This window comes from Lutra lutra, chromosome 4, assembly GCF_902655055.1.
Source record: "Lutra lutra chromosome 4, mLutLut1.2, whole genome shotgun sequence".
Classification (NCBI taxonomy): Eukaryota; Metazoa; Chordata; class Mammalia; order Carnivora; family Mustelidae; genus Lutra; species Lutra lutra.
The window spans coordinates 46,146,722-46,162,190 of NC_062281.1; the positions used below are offsets into that span (position 1 = coordinate 46,146,722).

At 38.5% G+C, this 15,469-nt stretch overlaps 1 long non-coding RNA gene across 3 annotated transcripts; it reads left to right on the forward strand.

Annotated features, from left to right (window-relative positions):
- The first annotated feature begins 951 nt into the window (after nt 1-951).
- LOC125098056 (uncharacterized) lies at nt 952-10,892 on the forward strand. 3 transcript variants are annotated; one of them, XR_007126695.1, is made up of 4 exons: nt 952-1,549; nt 2,317-2,935; nt 5,273-5,558; nt 6,907-10,144. It is a non-coding gene; the product is annotated as an uncharacterized LOC125098056 (long non-coding RNA). The 3 variants fall into 3 exon arrangements; XR_007126696.1 differs by lacking the exon at nt 6,907-10,144 and adding an exon at nt 10,830-10,892 and having other exon boundaries at nt 2,317-5,558; XR_007126694.1 differs by having other exon boundaries at nt 2,317-5,558.
- The last annotated feature ends 4,577 nt before the right edge of the window (nt 10,893-15,469 follow it).

A 15,469-nucleotide genomic window follows, 5' to 3' on the forward strand; every position in this document is an offset into this window, starting at 1 on the left:
CCCTCTGGAGAGATGATTCTGATGTCTAACATTGCCACTTCCCCCTTCCATTTTTTTTTCCCCTTATACCACTAAATCATGAAATGCCACCTACCTGTCAAAAAATCTTGTCATTTGTCCCAGGAGGCTACAGTAATGTTTACAATGCCTTCATAATAATGAAAGTCTTTCACCAGTATGATTTCCTGTTGATCTCTACCCTTGTTCCCTGACTCTTGCTTTGAGGGCATACTCTGCTGTCATACACTTTCATCTCAGCACCTAAAATAATGCTTGTCCTTGCTGACTTGTAGCAGTTACCATACTGTCAATGTACATCTTTTTTGGTCAAAATTGCTTGCTGGAACATAACATAGGCCAAAAGGGGGATACCCCATGTTGACAGACTGCTCTAAGTAGAGAGGTGCAGTGGAGTGCCCATAAGCATGCCTGGCAGTGCATGTGCTCATTACCCAAGATGGCACAGTACTCTCTGCCATGCTCGCCGTCCCTGGTTGAGGGGCCTGTCAGCACCCATTGTGGGGAATACACAGTAGTAGTATCCTGTATTATGAGATCAATATTGAACATTTTTAGGGATAGCATTAAATGTACAGTGGTATTAAAATAGCATACGTGTATATGGTAAATTTGACCATTCTGCCATGTTTCAACAAAGCTGGTTATCCAAAAAGTAATTACTAACTGATATTACTGTCCTAAAAATGACTAATATTCTGTTAGGGTAATCTGGTGGGTGAAAGGCTTAAAAATCACAAAATATGCAGAGAAGTGGCATAGAAAAGAGAGAGTAGAATATGCATTATTCAAAGAATAACTTGAAAATTACAAAATTCTTACAGTAGGTATACAATTAGAGTGGCATTTTTTTTTAAAGATTTTATTTATTCGCTATAGAGATAGATGGAGAGAGAGAATGTGAGCAGGGGGAGGAGCAGAGGAAGAGGGACAAGCTCCATGCTGAGCACAGAGCCCCATGCAGGACTCCATCTGAGGACCCTAAGCTCATGACCTGAGCTGAAACCAAGAGTTGGACACCTAACTGCGCCACTCAGGTGCCCCTAGAGTGGTATGTTTTAATGTGTGTTTATCCACATTAAATGTGGATGCATAAAATTTGTGACCACCATATAGTAGAAGCCGCTAAGGGGGAATTTTTTGATTCTGTCCTTATTAGTTACAAAGCGCTTCTCAGTTGAAATGTTTTGAAGCATGGCCTGTTTCATACTCATTTTCTCTCCCAGTCCTGCACTAAGTTGACCTCAGTAAGGAAGGCAGGGAGCTGAATGGTTTCCCATTAAGTTTTTTCAGTTCATTACACCAAATTTTAAGTTAATTTGGTTTTGTGTCAGTTTTTAACTGGTTTTGTGTCATCACATTTCTACTTTAAATTTACAAAAGAACAGTTTTGCTTGGAATCTACATTCTAGGTATTTCCATAGGAGTGCATTACATTATTAGATGAACTTGGAACAGATTCTGGAAACATGGAACCTGAGTTTGTCTTTCCTCCACTTGGCTGCTAGGATCTACAGACTGCTGGGCACAGGTGAGGTTTGCTTTCTGTGGGGGTTGTAGCAGAGAAAGCCCTTCTTTGGTTTTCTCTGGTTTCCCAGAGAGCAGGGCTTTCTCTTTTGGGAGATAAGACTGGAGAATTGCAGATCGTGGGGAGGTTCTTACTTTGAAATTCCTGAGCTTCTCCGTGGAGGTTTGGTATGGGCCGCACCAAAATATGTCAGCTCTCCTTGGCCTCCAGTAGGCTGAGAGCAGCTGAGTGGCCTGAATGTTTCCTGCTCCTAGAGGAGGAGAAAATTCAGGAAGACCATATACAAAGAAGCTTCCTGCAAACTTCCTCCAAGGAATTCACAGCCTGCCTGCCTCACATTCCATCCTCAGCATTTCTGATGTCTCCTACTAATTGCAGCATTGTTCTTAGTGTCAAACAACTGGAAAAAGTGAACGTAGCTTGTTGGGGAATGGCTGCACAAATTATGGCACATCCACACCATGGGAGATGAGCAGCCACTTCAGGGAAAGGAAGAACTAGGTGCATGTCCGTGAATGCTGACATCCACACTCCTAGGCCAGTCACTGGGCAAGGTGGGGGTGCTTGACCCTGTCCATTCCTGTCTGATGTGGGAGTCCTCTAACAGGAAACATTTCCTTAGGGACACTCCATCAGTTGAACTGAGGTTTTCTCAGGATTGAACTGCAATCTGAGGTTCATCTTTCGTTCCTCTCACAGATACTAGTCCTAAGTCTTGGTCAAAAGGCCCTCTCTGCCAACGCCTGCTTCTTTACCTTTATTCTTCACAGTCATTTCCCCCAGTGAGTCTCTTGTGTTTAATTCAACTTGCATCTGTTTCTTGGAGGACCTGAACTGATAAAATCTGCTGTGATGCAATGAGGGGAAAAATCACTTCTATGATATTTCTGCCAAAAAATACATGATCCGAATCTCTTCATGAGGAAACACCAGACAAATCCAACTGAGGTAACTTGTAAAAAAACAAGTGGCCTATAGTCCCCAAAACTGTCAAGATACGATTTAAAAAAGACTGAAAATTGTTCTAGGTTGAAAGAGATGAGATAACTAGATGCATGTGTGATCCTGTATTGAATTGTTACAAAGGACATTATTAAGATAAGTGGAAAACTGGTTCTTTTTATTAGATGGTGATAACCATCTTGATGGCACAAGACAAAATGCTCACTGGAGAATTCAGGGATAATGAATGGATCATCACGTCTGAAACTGGGTTCAGAAGATAAAGGTCTTTGCACTATTTCTGCAACTTGCCTATAGATTTGAAATTCTCATCTTTCAAGGAGTAATGTGGAATATGGAGAATGGACTCAGGAGCTAAGAAGGAAAGTCACAAATTGGAAAGCTGTTGCAGATGTCCAGCTAACCATGAGTGGGCCAGCAGGTTTGGTAAGCAAAGAGAGATTCAAGGTAGATTTAAATGATCAAATTCACCAGACTCACTGATGAATTGGATATGGAGGGTAAGAAAAAGGGTTATTGAAGATAATTTTTTTGTTTCTGGCTTTAGCAACTGAGTGGAGGCTAGCCACTCAGTGTAGCAAGAAAGATGGAGGGGATAATAGGTTTGGGAAGAAATTCAAGAGTTATAATTGAGTAGGGAGTTGGTTATATGGAACTAGACCTTAGAGTAGAAGTCTGGGATAGAGGTATAAATTTAAGAATTAATAGCATATAGAGCCATTGAAATAGATGGGATCGCCTGCCAGGAAAAAGTAGACATTAAAAGAAGTCCCTCAATTAAACCCTGATGACCTCCACCATTTATGGGTCAGTTAGAAGAAATACAGCTAAGGAGACCAAATTTGATGGAACAAATTTAACCTATTACTCATCTGTCCCAGACTTTTAAAATGGAATGTAGGCAGGATTCTCCTTGCTTATCCAAGAGGAAGCCATGCCACTGTGCTGGATTTGTGAGCTCCTGCCTCAGAAAACATTTTCCATTGTAATTTTCCCTCGGGCTGCAATGGGCTGACCATTGCTGCTTCCAGCATCACCCCCTATTGGGATAGTGACTGAAAACAGGATGAACTCTAAATATGCTTTTAAATTTGCACTTGCATTAGGCTGACTCCTCATAAGAACTTTGGGAATTACTTTCTCTCCTGGGGCTCATTAGAAGCTTCCTCAGTTTAACAAACAGGTAACTAGCTGCCTTATTACATATGTAATAGGGGGAAGACTACTCTCATTTTCAATTCACTGTCATTGTTACCATCAAAGGGAATTGCAAATGAGAGTTTTCTTAAATACAATTAGCTTAAAGCTACTTAAGTATTCTTTCAGAAAACATTCTTACTTAAAAATGTTCAACTCTGGTCTGTGTCTGAAAGATATACAACACATATAGACTGATTTTATTTATTTTATACATTTGCTGTTATAAAATTTGATAAAAGTAGTCCACATTCTTTAGATAAAGATGGGTGGTAGTTCTTTTTGGGAAGCCCCAGTAACAGGTGAGTAGGAAAAGCAAAAACAAAACTAAGTACGCAGGAAAACAATTCTTTAGGAGTGAAAAAAGTTGGGGAGGTCAGTCATCGCGACATTTCAGTGAGGGAATTTCTGGGAAGATGTCACAAATATACATAGGGACCAAGAGATCTGTTCCAGTGTCCCATAAGATGTGTATTTTGTATGACCCCTACTCAAGATCGTCTCAAGAGGTCTTGAGAAAGCTGATGTTGAAAGACTGAAAGCGTTTTACTTATCTGTCAGTTGAACAGTAAGACTTCTGTCTCAACTCTGCCATTCACTACGGAAAAGCTTCACCAAATGGAGTTTGGCTCTGCCTTTTCCCCAGGTTCCTGTTCTCTGTCCTCATATTAATAAACAATCGAGCTAGAGTTCTTGGCTTCTAACCTTCCAAAATGTTAATAGTGAAATCAGTGGTAGTGTGTTGAGTTATTTGAGTGGTAATTGCCATTGCACAGAGCAAAAGGAGAGGCCAGCTGAATAGGCTGTCTTCAGTATCACCAGTCAGCACACAATTGCTTTTCTCCTTTTCCCCAGAGTTGACCAAAGACCCTGAATAGGGCTCAGCTGAAGTGTACACATGGAAATAACGTATTTCATGGAGCCTTAGAGATGCCTACTAATGTGCACTATTCTCTTACTTCACCCTTGCTCTCTCAGAGGCGTTTTGTCTTGTTCTCTGTCTTGTTCATCACTGCCTTGCCGGCACACAGAATAGTGCCCAGCACCTAGGAGATGCATTTGAATATTTGTTGACTTACTGGGTAGTAAAATTAGCATAACCTTGTAGACATGAGATATGGCTTGCTTACATTACTGGATTTAATAAATATTCCAAAAATACTGGCTCTAAATAATTTGTCAATTTTTCATATTTTATATGTCCTATAAAACCAGGGAATATAATTTAATACAATTATGCTACACCAGAGGATCTTTGTTTTTCTGGACTACTGCAAACATGTTCCCTTTTCTCAATTTCTCCCACTGGTAGCATCTTATGGAACTATAGAACAGTATCCCAACTGGGGTAGTCACATGGATATAGTCAGGTAGACTAGTCCTATCACAAGGGCTCCTCATTTTGCCCTTTTACAGCAACACGTACTCTCTTGCCCCTACCCTGTACCCAGCCCTGGCAAGCATTAATCTGGTCTCCACTACTACAACTTTGTCATTGCCAAAATACTAACATAAATGGAATTATATATAGTATGTAATCTCTTGGAACTGGTTTTTTCCCCTCAGCATAATTCCCCGACAATTAATCCAGATTGCCAATAATTAGAAAAGAATTCAGTCTTACTGGTAATTAAGGAAACGTAAATGAAGAAGATGATGATGATACTGTTTTGTTAAACCAATAAAGCTTAAAAAAACACAAAAAGGAAAACATCCAATGTATGCAAAATTTGAGGAAAATGGGTGCTTTCATAAAAACAATAACAGCTAATATTGATTGCCTATTACATGCTTTGCAAGATTCTAAGCATTTTACCTATGTCAATTTATCTAAGCACAACAACTCTGTGAGGTAAGTGGTACTATTATCTCCATTTTATAGATGAGCAAGCCAAGCATTGAGAGGTTAAAGTAATTTGCCCAGTCATAGAATACGAGTAAATGGCAGGGCTAAGACTCAAAAGTTTATTTCCTAGTTTGTTTTTTAATAACAGATATGCATTATTTGTAACATCAAAAATCCATTCGTCCACAATTAAAATGATGCTCCCCTAAGGTAGCAACCAAATATTCTGGCATCATAATTATCTCAATACTCCCATTTCATCTCCCAACCAATCCAAATTGGTGTTATAGCTACTTAAAATTGTGTGTAAGTTATTTCTATATTATCTGTAATTTAAAAAATATCCAATTTATTTTATAGCTACTGAAATTGTACATAAGTTATCTCTATATTATCTATAATTAAAAAAACATTTTCCTTTTGATCATGTCCAAAGCCCTGAAATCATGACTATCAATATCTAATAAAATTTATAAAGTAAAATATATGATCATCTTAGTGTATTTCCTAAGTTCCATGATATCTGAGGCATACTACAGTAAAACCTTATAAAGCTTATTTTTTGAAAAGCAGTAGTTTATTTTAGATCTATAGATTCAGATTTTTTTAAGTGAGAAAATAAGTCAACTGTCCTGAAGGTATCATCCTCCCAAAAGTGATTTGAAATGGCAGCATTTTTTGTGGAAACAGAATCCATATTAACTAAATAGTTTCTAAACTATTAAAAGTATTACAATTATCTACATGATTTCTGAGGATGGCAAATGACAGATAGATTATGTTAATGAATTAAATATCTGCCTACATTTGAAATAAAATAGCTATTAAATTTGTTATTTTCCCTCCGATAACAGAAATTAGTGAAAGACAAACAATGTTCTTCACTGAGCTTCTGCCGTTATGGTTCATTTGCTTCATTCTAAAAGCGTTATTTTCTTTCCAATTTTAAAACTTTTAGGTATATATATTTATCAGGGGAGGAAGAAAATTAAATGAATGGCTTAACATTACTCGGTTAAAAAGAAATTCTTAAAAAAAAGAAAAAAAAATTCCTTATTTTCCTAAACTTAAAAATACTATTTCATGGGCGCCTGGGTGGCTCAGTGGGTTAAGCCGCTGCCTTCGGCTCAGGTCATGATCTCAGGGTCCTGGGATCGAGGCCCGCATCGGGCTCTCTGCTCAGCAGGGAGCCTGCTTCCCTCTCTCTCTCTCTGCCTGCCTCTCTGTCTACTTGTGATCTCTCTCTGTCAAATAAATAAATAAAATCTTAAAAAAAAAAATACTATTTCATGATTACTGTGGCTTGTTGTCTTTAAGTTGTGATTAAAATTATGACAAAACATTTTGTTTCCAGGTAAAAATGTTGCAGATACGAGCTGAATATTACTGTCATCATTATCCATATAACTGGGCAGTTATATTGACAATGCAGCCCATATGAACACATCAAAAAAAAAAAAAAAGTCACTGAAATGTTTGTGACTCAGAGCACATTTGAACAATTCCTATTTAACATGTCATGTGATACACCTCTTCAGAGTCACATACTTATTACTGTTACTCAAAATAATGACAATAAATGTATCCTAGTATTTTGACCCTAGTGCCATTATGAATTAATGTTGAATATCTGTTCATCTTGGATTTTCTTTTTTGTGCTTCTTGGGATTTTGATTATCCCACAGTAGAATCATTATGTAATTTTGTAAAAAGATTTCTTTGTAGCAAATTCTTCATAGAGAAAATATAGAGGACTCAAAATAATTCTCAACAGATTTCAGATATGGATTATATGTTCTAATTTTACCTAGTGGGAAATAGAGTACTAACTAAATTTGCCCTTCACCCACAGAACATATGAATTGACTAAATGAGACGCTAATTGCATGAATAAGGTAGAGACAGAAAGTCTGAGAATAAATTCCTATTTAAGTACTATATTGACAAGTATCTGTTCAATTCATGTATTACAGCCCTTTTCAAGATAAGTAAATTTACTTCTCGACTTCATTAAATTCACATTCAAATTTATAAATTTCTCACATTATCATATTGCAAAGCCCAAATTATCTTAGATTCTTAATAAGAAAATAGGGGTATGACCAAAAGAAATAATTTAAATGATATTTACTTTTATGTAGTGAATAGATTCATTTCTGAAATAGGGACCTGTGCTATAAATCCTATAAATTAAATCCTGTTTGCTCATTGAACTCTAGTCTGTATGTGGAATTACTCTTTGGGAAAATGTATGCCACAATCTAGTTTAGCTCTGATACTGCTCTTTGGAGCAGGGACGTTTCCATAATAACAATGTAGCCTTTTCTCCAGTGACCCACCCAGCTCCTGGGAAGTTCCTATAGTTTATTCCTGTGATCTGGCTTCCTCCTATTTGGATAATCGGAGGGTTTGAGTACAAAGTAACAGCTGACAGATTTTGAGCTCCTACTGTCAGGCATGATTCTAATAAGCACTTTACAGGGATAATGGAAACCTGTGAGGTAGAATTTATTAGCTCTTTTGTAGATGGCGAAACTGACGAACACAGGGAGCTCTCCCTAGGAAGGGCTTGAGAACATGTTTTGATTCCAGAGCTGAGATTAGGGCCAACAATACACTATATTGCCTTCTTATTTTCTAGACTAGAGCTTCTCAGTCATGGATGGGTTCTAGGTGAGCTCAGGCATGGATCCTCTCAGCACATGGGGTTGCCAGACAGGACCGGTAGCCCAACTCACCTGTCTCTTCCCATAGTTGTGAGCAGCTTCATTCACTTAGACCAGTGGAGGGTCTTCACCAAGATGATTGTTTTCTTTATATGCCATAGTGTGAAAGTATCTGACAAACACATTGCCCTAGAACAAAGTACACATTTAGAGGTAAATATATGAACTGTGTTTCCTAACTTGCAACTGACTTTAAAATAAATGTTCAGATTCCGTTATCTTTTGACAGGAAATAACATGTATACCTTACATAATTCTACTTTATGTTACTTCTTAATCAACTATTACAAATGAAAAAAGGATTGAGAACAAAAGCTAATCATTTTTCTCATTGATATTTTGTTACAATTCATATTAATTGTTCTTCCCTGTACATTAGGCAACATTGACCCTGACTAGTTACCATGAAGTCTTAACATCATTAAAGCTGTCTTTATTTAATTATTATTGGTAAATCATTTTTTATTTATTTGGGCTGCCTGCTTCCCAATTAATTGAATTGGCAAATATTTCACCTTGAATTTCAATGTACCACAAAGCACATCAGAGTACATAAGGTTAATAAGGGAGTGCTTTCTGAAGAAGGACATCTGCAGGTTTAAAAATATATATATGATGGAGAAACTAGGTATGCTCTTGAATATCAGCTCTTGTGCAGCACTATAGTGACTTTGGAGACTTCACATCTTCAGTACCAGAATGAAATAAAGACGAAACAGTTGAGAGTTCCTGGGCATCTTAGAAAGAGCTCAGAAGGAACCCACTCGTAACCCAGCTGGCTTCAATAAAAGTGTAGACACGAACACTTGCACTCATATGTGTTCATTGTGTTTAAAATGATTTGTTCACAATCCATTAATCATGGAAGCTCATCTGGAAGTATGGTTTGTAGACCACAAATCCGATTTTACCTCAATAGAAGTTTTCAGGTAAAGATAAACATGTTCCAGATAAGTCAAAGAGGGGGAAAAAATAATCTTTTCTTGACTTCAATAAGCCAGAGAATGATGGCCCACTTATAACACATCCAGTCCTGTTTAGTATCTTGGTGGGGTCCATCTTTGGATCTTGGACCATTTGCATCTGGTCTGGGTAACGGATTCCATATGAAATACCAGGGAGGAGAAAGCAAAGGTGACTTTGAAGTTCTAAGCCTCACTAACTCAGTGGCAATGGGCCACTGGAAAGTATCACCAGGAAGAGGAGCTGGTTGGGTATGTATGGGCTGGTGAAGATGATGAATTCTTTGGAGCACATGTAGATCTGAAGGAACCAGGAGGAGATTCAAGTGGCAATTTCATGAAAGCAATTGAAAATGCTTGCCTGGGATCATGTGGAAAGATTAGGAGTAGAACTTTTGAGCTGGGAGACATCTACTCATAATCTTAGGAGTGAAAGAGACCTTCTCTCCAAGAAAGAAAGGATAAAGATAAGCTAAAGAAGCCTCATCACATTGCTGGGATAACCAGTTTCTCAGGAGGAGAAAGGCTGGAGGCAAAGGCTGACAAAGGCCACACTGGCCACCTTGATTTTCCCCAACCCACCAAACATAGACCCCTTTCAACCTCAGCCTGGAATGCTCTTTCTTCCCACAGAGTTAGAATTGCTTTCTTTGTGCTCCCAGAATACTCTGTTTCTGATGCTACATTCAACCACAGACTATGACAGTTAACTGTTCAGCTTCCTGTTTCACCTGCGACACAGTAAATATTCATTGAATGAATGAACTGGTTATATGGAATGGAGACTGTGCTCAGGCCACATTTCAGTACTCGAGATCTTGGCATTCTCATAAATTGGTCAGATGGTGTGTTATTTCAAGGAAAATAAAACTGCTCATTGTGTGTCCGCCATTCCCAGAACAAAGGCCAGACATTTAAAAACAACATCAAACAGGACTCTCCATTTCTTGGCTCTGGTTTTCTAGGTACTCATCCTCAGTCAGGCTTTCCCTAAGTAACAGCAAGGTCGATATTCACTCCTCTGAAATGACTCTGTCCCTCCTGAGGTCACTTGCATACCCCTGTGAGTCTAGAGCAAGTGGAGCCCTTGATGGACCTCCCAGGGGAGGGGTGGGACAGTTTTGAAAGCAGGGTCTGATATGGCGGCAGAAACAATTCAAAGTAACAGAAGTCCATGCTAGAAACCATACAAAGGCCATCAAGTGAAACAACAATAGGGGACAGAAGGGAAAGGAAGTAAATACATTCTCCTCCCTTCCTCTGTCTTACTGTTAAAATTACAGTCTGTCAGGAGAAGGACCCTGAGCCCCCAGGACTGCCTTCGCCTTGTAGATGAAGGAGAGTTAGAAAAGTACCAGCTGCCGATAAAGCCACTTGTTGGCATTAGAACATTGAACCTTAGTGTTTGTTTTTATTTAAATCTTGCCTTTGGTTTGATGTGAAAAATATAAATATGAAAATCTCACGTAAACTTTAAAAAGACCTCTCAAGTTCTAAATATATATTATATAAAAACAGTAATATATTTATAATGATAGAGAAGGATGATGTAAACTTTTGTATTTCATTCTCTTTGGTACTTCCCTTAGAGGTTAAATGGGAGAATGCACATGAAAAACACTGAGCACTTGCCCAGCACAAGTCAAAACTGGTAGGTATTATTGATATGATTGTTGTGGCTTAAGGATTTTTTTTTTATTGTGGTAAATTAAAACATGCATAACACGAAATGTGCCACTTTACCCCCTTTCTTAGCATGCAGTTAAGTGGCAGTAAATATAGTCACTCCGCTGGGCAACCGTTATCACCCTCCATCTTGAAAACCTTCTTAATCTTCCCCCACCGAAACTGTACCCATTAAACAATAACTTCCCGTTTCTCTCTCTCCTCCAGACTTTGATCACCACCACCCTCCTCCCTCTCTAAGTTTGCCTATCCCACGTACATCATGTAAGTGGAATCATACATCTGTCCTTCTGTGTCTGCCTTATTAAAAAAAATTAATAGTAAAAGCTAAATCCACACATTTTAGTAATTGATTCCTGGGGTTCCTGTACTACAGGGGCCACATTCAAAAGGCCGAAATTCCATCACCCTCCTGCTAGTATTTACTAATTGCTGGCATCATCTCAGTAGGAGAAAAACAATCTCTACAGTGCATCGTTAATGTCCCATCTATTCCCTCCAGCATCACGGGAGCAGGGTTTGCTTCAGGAATCTGGAACTATCTCTGGCAGGGAGCTCTAATGTTTCGGTGCCTTAATTGTAGCTGAGCTGAAAAGTTTCCAGCCTGTGTACTGCAGCTTCCTCACCATCAGCCTCCCGGCTCCTCTCCCAAAGTGACTGTGAATTTGCAGTCAGTAAGCAAAGTCGATGGTAATGAGACATAAATATTCATTACTAAAAAATGAGGGCCTAAATCAAGAGATAAGATTAATTATTCAGAAAAAGCTCTATTTTAAAAGTTTCTCTCACAGATGTGTAGCAATTATGCAACCTGTTTCTTTTTTATCATGCATATGAGTTCGTGGAGCATTTCCCAGCCTGACAAGTCTGCATTCCTTTCCACACGATGATGCCAGTTCCTAATTCCTGGACAAAAAATAAGAACTGCTAAGCCAGTAACCGTCAAATACTGAGCGGGCTGCTTCTGTAGTGACCAGTTACCCACGTGAAATCTCTTAGGGTTACACCCTTTACTCCAATGACTTGTCCATGCAAATGTGGTTTTATCAGTCAATGGAACTTGCTAAAATTGCTCTCCTCTCTGGGAGCAGACTGTTTATCCTTACCTCAGTGCCTTCACGCTGGGTCTTTCGGATGCCCATGACCCAGATTACCACAACCACTACTACAAACAACAAATGCCACCTTGGAATGCAATTTCTGCCCAATGATCTTGGGCAAGGAATTATCTCTGGTCATTGGCTGTTTCCTCTGTAAAATAAGTGAATAAAAATAGCCTGTGAGGCCTGAGAGCCCAGTGGCCGGTAATCAGGAACGCAGGTAAATATTGGATTTAGGAAAGATGCACGCACATCTGTGTTGTACTTTTCCAGCACTCTTTCTCCTTGAGACTGTTCCTCATTTCTCTGCCAACAACCATCTCACAGCTTCTCACTCCTGTATTTGGGAACTGAAATTTCCACCCCATTTGCCCTTCCGCTAGCAAGGCCTGTCCAACCTCAGGCTCTCTGCCTAGTATAAGCTAAGACTGCAGGCTGGAAATCACCACCCTTGTGATTTAATTACCTTTATCTCATCCGTACGCTTGGCCCTCAGGACTCCCAATTGCGGCTTTGCAGAGCAAATTTGACCGCCTCCTATCTCTAGCTCTTAATCTAAACAAAATGCCAATGACTCAGACAGACTTATGAAAGGACACCGTGAAAATCAAGAGAGGAAAATTTTACAAGAACAACAACAAACCCCCCCCCCAAAACCAACCAAACAAAAAAACCCGTGTTCATATTTTATGTTAACTCTAGGCTCTGTTAGGAAAGGTGATGCTATGTTTGGCATATAATTCTGCTTCTTTGAACAAATATGCTGGTATTTATTAGGTGCTCACTACAGCCTAGGCACTGTGCTACAGACCTCCCATATATTATTTCATTTAAACCACCCAGTAATCCTAGAAGGTAGGTGCCATGCATACCCATTTCATAGATACAAAAACACAAAGGCTTAGGTTAAGTACCTTGCCTAAGTTCAGACGGTAAGTGGCGGGACTGGATCAAACCAGGCCAACCCCAGAACCAATGGTCTGGCCACTAGGCTAGAATATTCAGTGATATGTTCAAAGGCAGGTCCTCACTTCCGATAAGGTAATACTGAGTTACTCCTTTAAAACCAGAAGCCTCTGGAAGGCTTAAATGATGGATTATTGCATCTAAATAATTTACTCCACTTTCTCCCCACCCCTTATCTTGTTTTTCTTCTATTGAGGTCCTTAGGTTTAATTTTTTTTTTTTTTTTAACTAAAAGCCATCTGTTCTCTGTTCCTTGCAGTAGGAAACATAAGGCTTCAAGAGGGCCATACAAAGTACATGTTTGAAATTCTTTGTCGACATAACATGCTGAATTCATCCAATGGTACATTGTGACCTCAGGGACTCTTGTGGCTGGAATTTTTCTTTTTTAATCAAAATAGTAAGAACATTTGAATACTTTCCGGTGAAGGTGTCCCTGTAAACTAAGAATTAGGAATACTCTTTATCCAAGTAGGAAATAAATAGTCCCACTTGTAGAATTTATTGTTTCTATAAAAAAATATTACTTAGAAATATAGGTAAAAAATTAATTAGGAGATTTTATGTGGGTGAGTTATAATGTTGTCCCCAGAGTGGGTACAGAAGATAGTCCCTTAGGAAGGTTCTATTTCTTCTATTAGAATTTCTACTTTTATTCTTTCTTTTTTGTTTATTATTTTTTAGTTTCTATTTTTGTATATACTTTATAATGTGTATATTTTATAATGTATAATATATACTTATATGAAATCATATATTATTATGTACATTATAATATATTCAAGTATATCCATATATTTTTATTATATATACATATATATGTGTGTATGTGTGTGTGTATGTGTATATATATGTTCCATATCTATCTTCCAACCCTGAATTTGTGAGACTCACCTCACATTTATGTCAGACTTGACTATCTGGTCTCATTTTCCTGGGCCCATTGTCTATGTGGAGAAATAATGGGGCGCGTAGGAAGCCTTCGTCCTTGCACAACACAGTAGTTTCTCCTGCCCTGAAGGGGCCCTGCACACACTCCCTCATCAGCCCACTTGCACTTTGTGGGTGCTTTATTAGATCTTTGATCTCATCACTTAATTATTTCCCACTCTTTTCTTTTCTCCTTCTTGTCCTTTCTTCTTTCTTAACTTGTTAGACTGACAGATCGATCTGCTGATATTTCTGTTCATACACTTACAGTCTATAGGAAATTAACCGTGGTCTTCCAGGTAGTTCAGCAAAAACTTAGGCGCTGATCCAGATAGTGGTCAGCTGGGAAATGCCGCCAAACAGGGGTGACAGGATGCACTAGCAGCATAGGGAAGGATCAGACTGATTTTAGAGGAGACTAGATTTAGTATGCCATGTGATCCTTGATCCACAATCAGTCTCTTAATGCAAAATATCCCTAGTATGGAAAAAGAAGTTATGTGTTTCTTTTTCAGTTCCTAGTCTTTTTTTTTTAACCAAGAAAGGCATTTTATCTTTACATCCACTTGTCTCTAGGACAAGGATGTTAGAAATTATGCTGTCAGCAAAACTGTGTTTGTTTATGAAAGCAAAAACATTGCTGAATTACTTGATATTCTGTTTTGTTTATGTCCTAATTCAAATATGACATTGACACTATTTAATTGTAATAGACGGTGTGTTTTAACCATTCCTCAGCTATTTTTCTGGATCATGAGTTCAGATTTATGTTATATGACCGTTAGTTGATTCGAAAAGTATTTTACTTAAGTTTTCATTGTGTTGAATATTTCTTTTGTGGATCCGAATTGCAGATTTGCTCAATACCCACCCCCCCCAAGGCTAACTTAAGCAAAATAGACAGATGGTCCTCAAACAGGCCCCATTCTCAAGATTGATTTCTACAGTAATTTTTTGTTGCCTCTAGTGGTATTGTTTACTTTAATGTCTTCTCAAGATTGTGCCTTACAAAGCACAGCAAATTAATTTGTCAGTTTCTTAGTGTACAAAGCTTTCTTTTAGATCTCCAGTAAATGGGGAAAATTATTTTATTTTATTATTATTTTTTTAAAGATTTTATTTATTTATTTGTCATAGAGAGAGAAGCGAGAGTGAGCACAGGCAGACAGAGTGGCAGGCAGAGGCAGAGGGAGAAGCAGGCTCCCTGCCAAGCAAGGAGCCCGATGCGGGACTCGATCCCAGGACGCCGGGATCATGACCTGAGCCGAAGGCAGCTGCTTAACCAACTGAGCCACTCAGGCGTCCCGGGGAAAATTATTTTAAGTGGCTAGAAGTTAAAGTGTGAAATTCTTGTTTCAGGATATTATTTGCCTTTTCATGGTTGAATACATAATGAAGTAAACACCCTAAGACTCACAGTATTATGGTTATCACAATAATTACCAATCATATATTCCAACTAAAAGTACAAATGATTGATGCGGAGACCATGTATATGTAGAAACATGGTTTGTTACTAATCATAAACCAAGAACAGCCTGAACTGG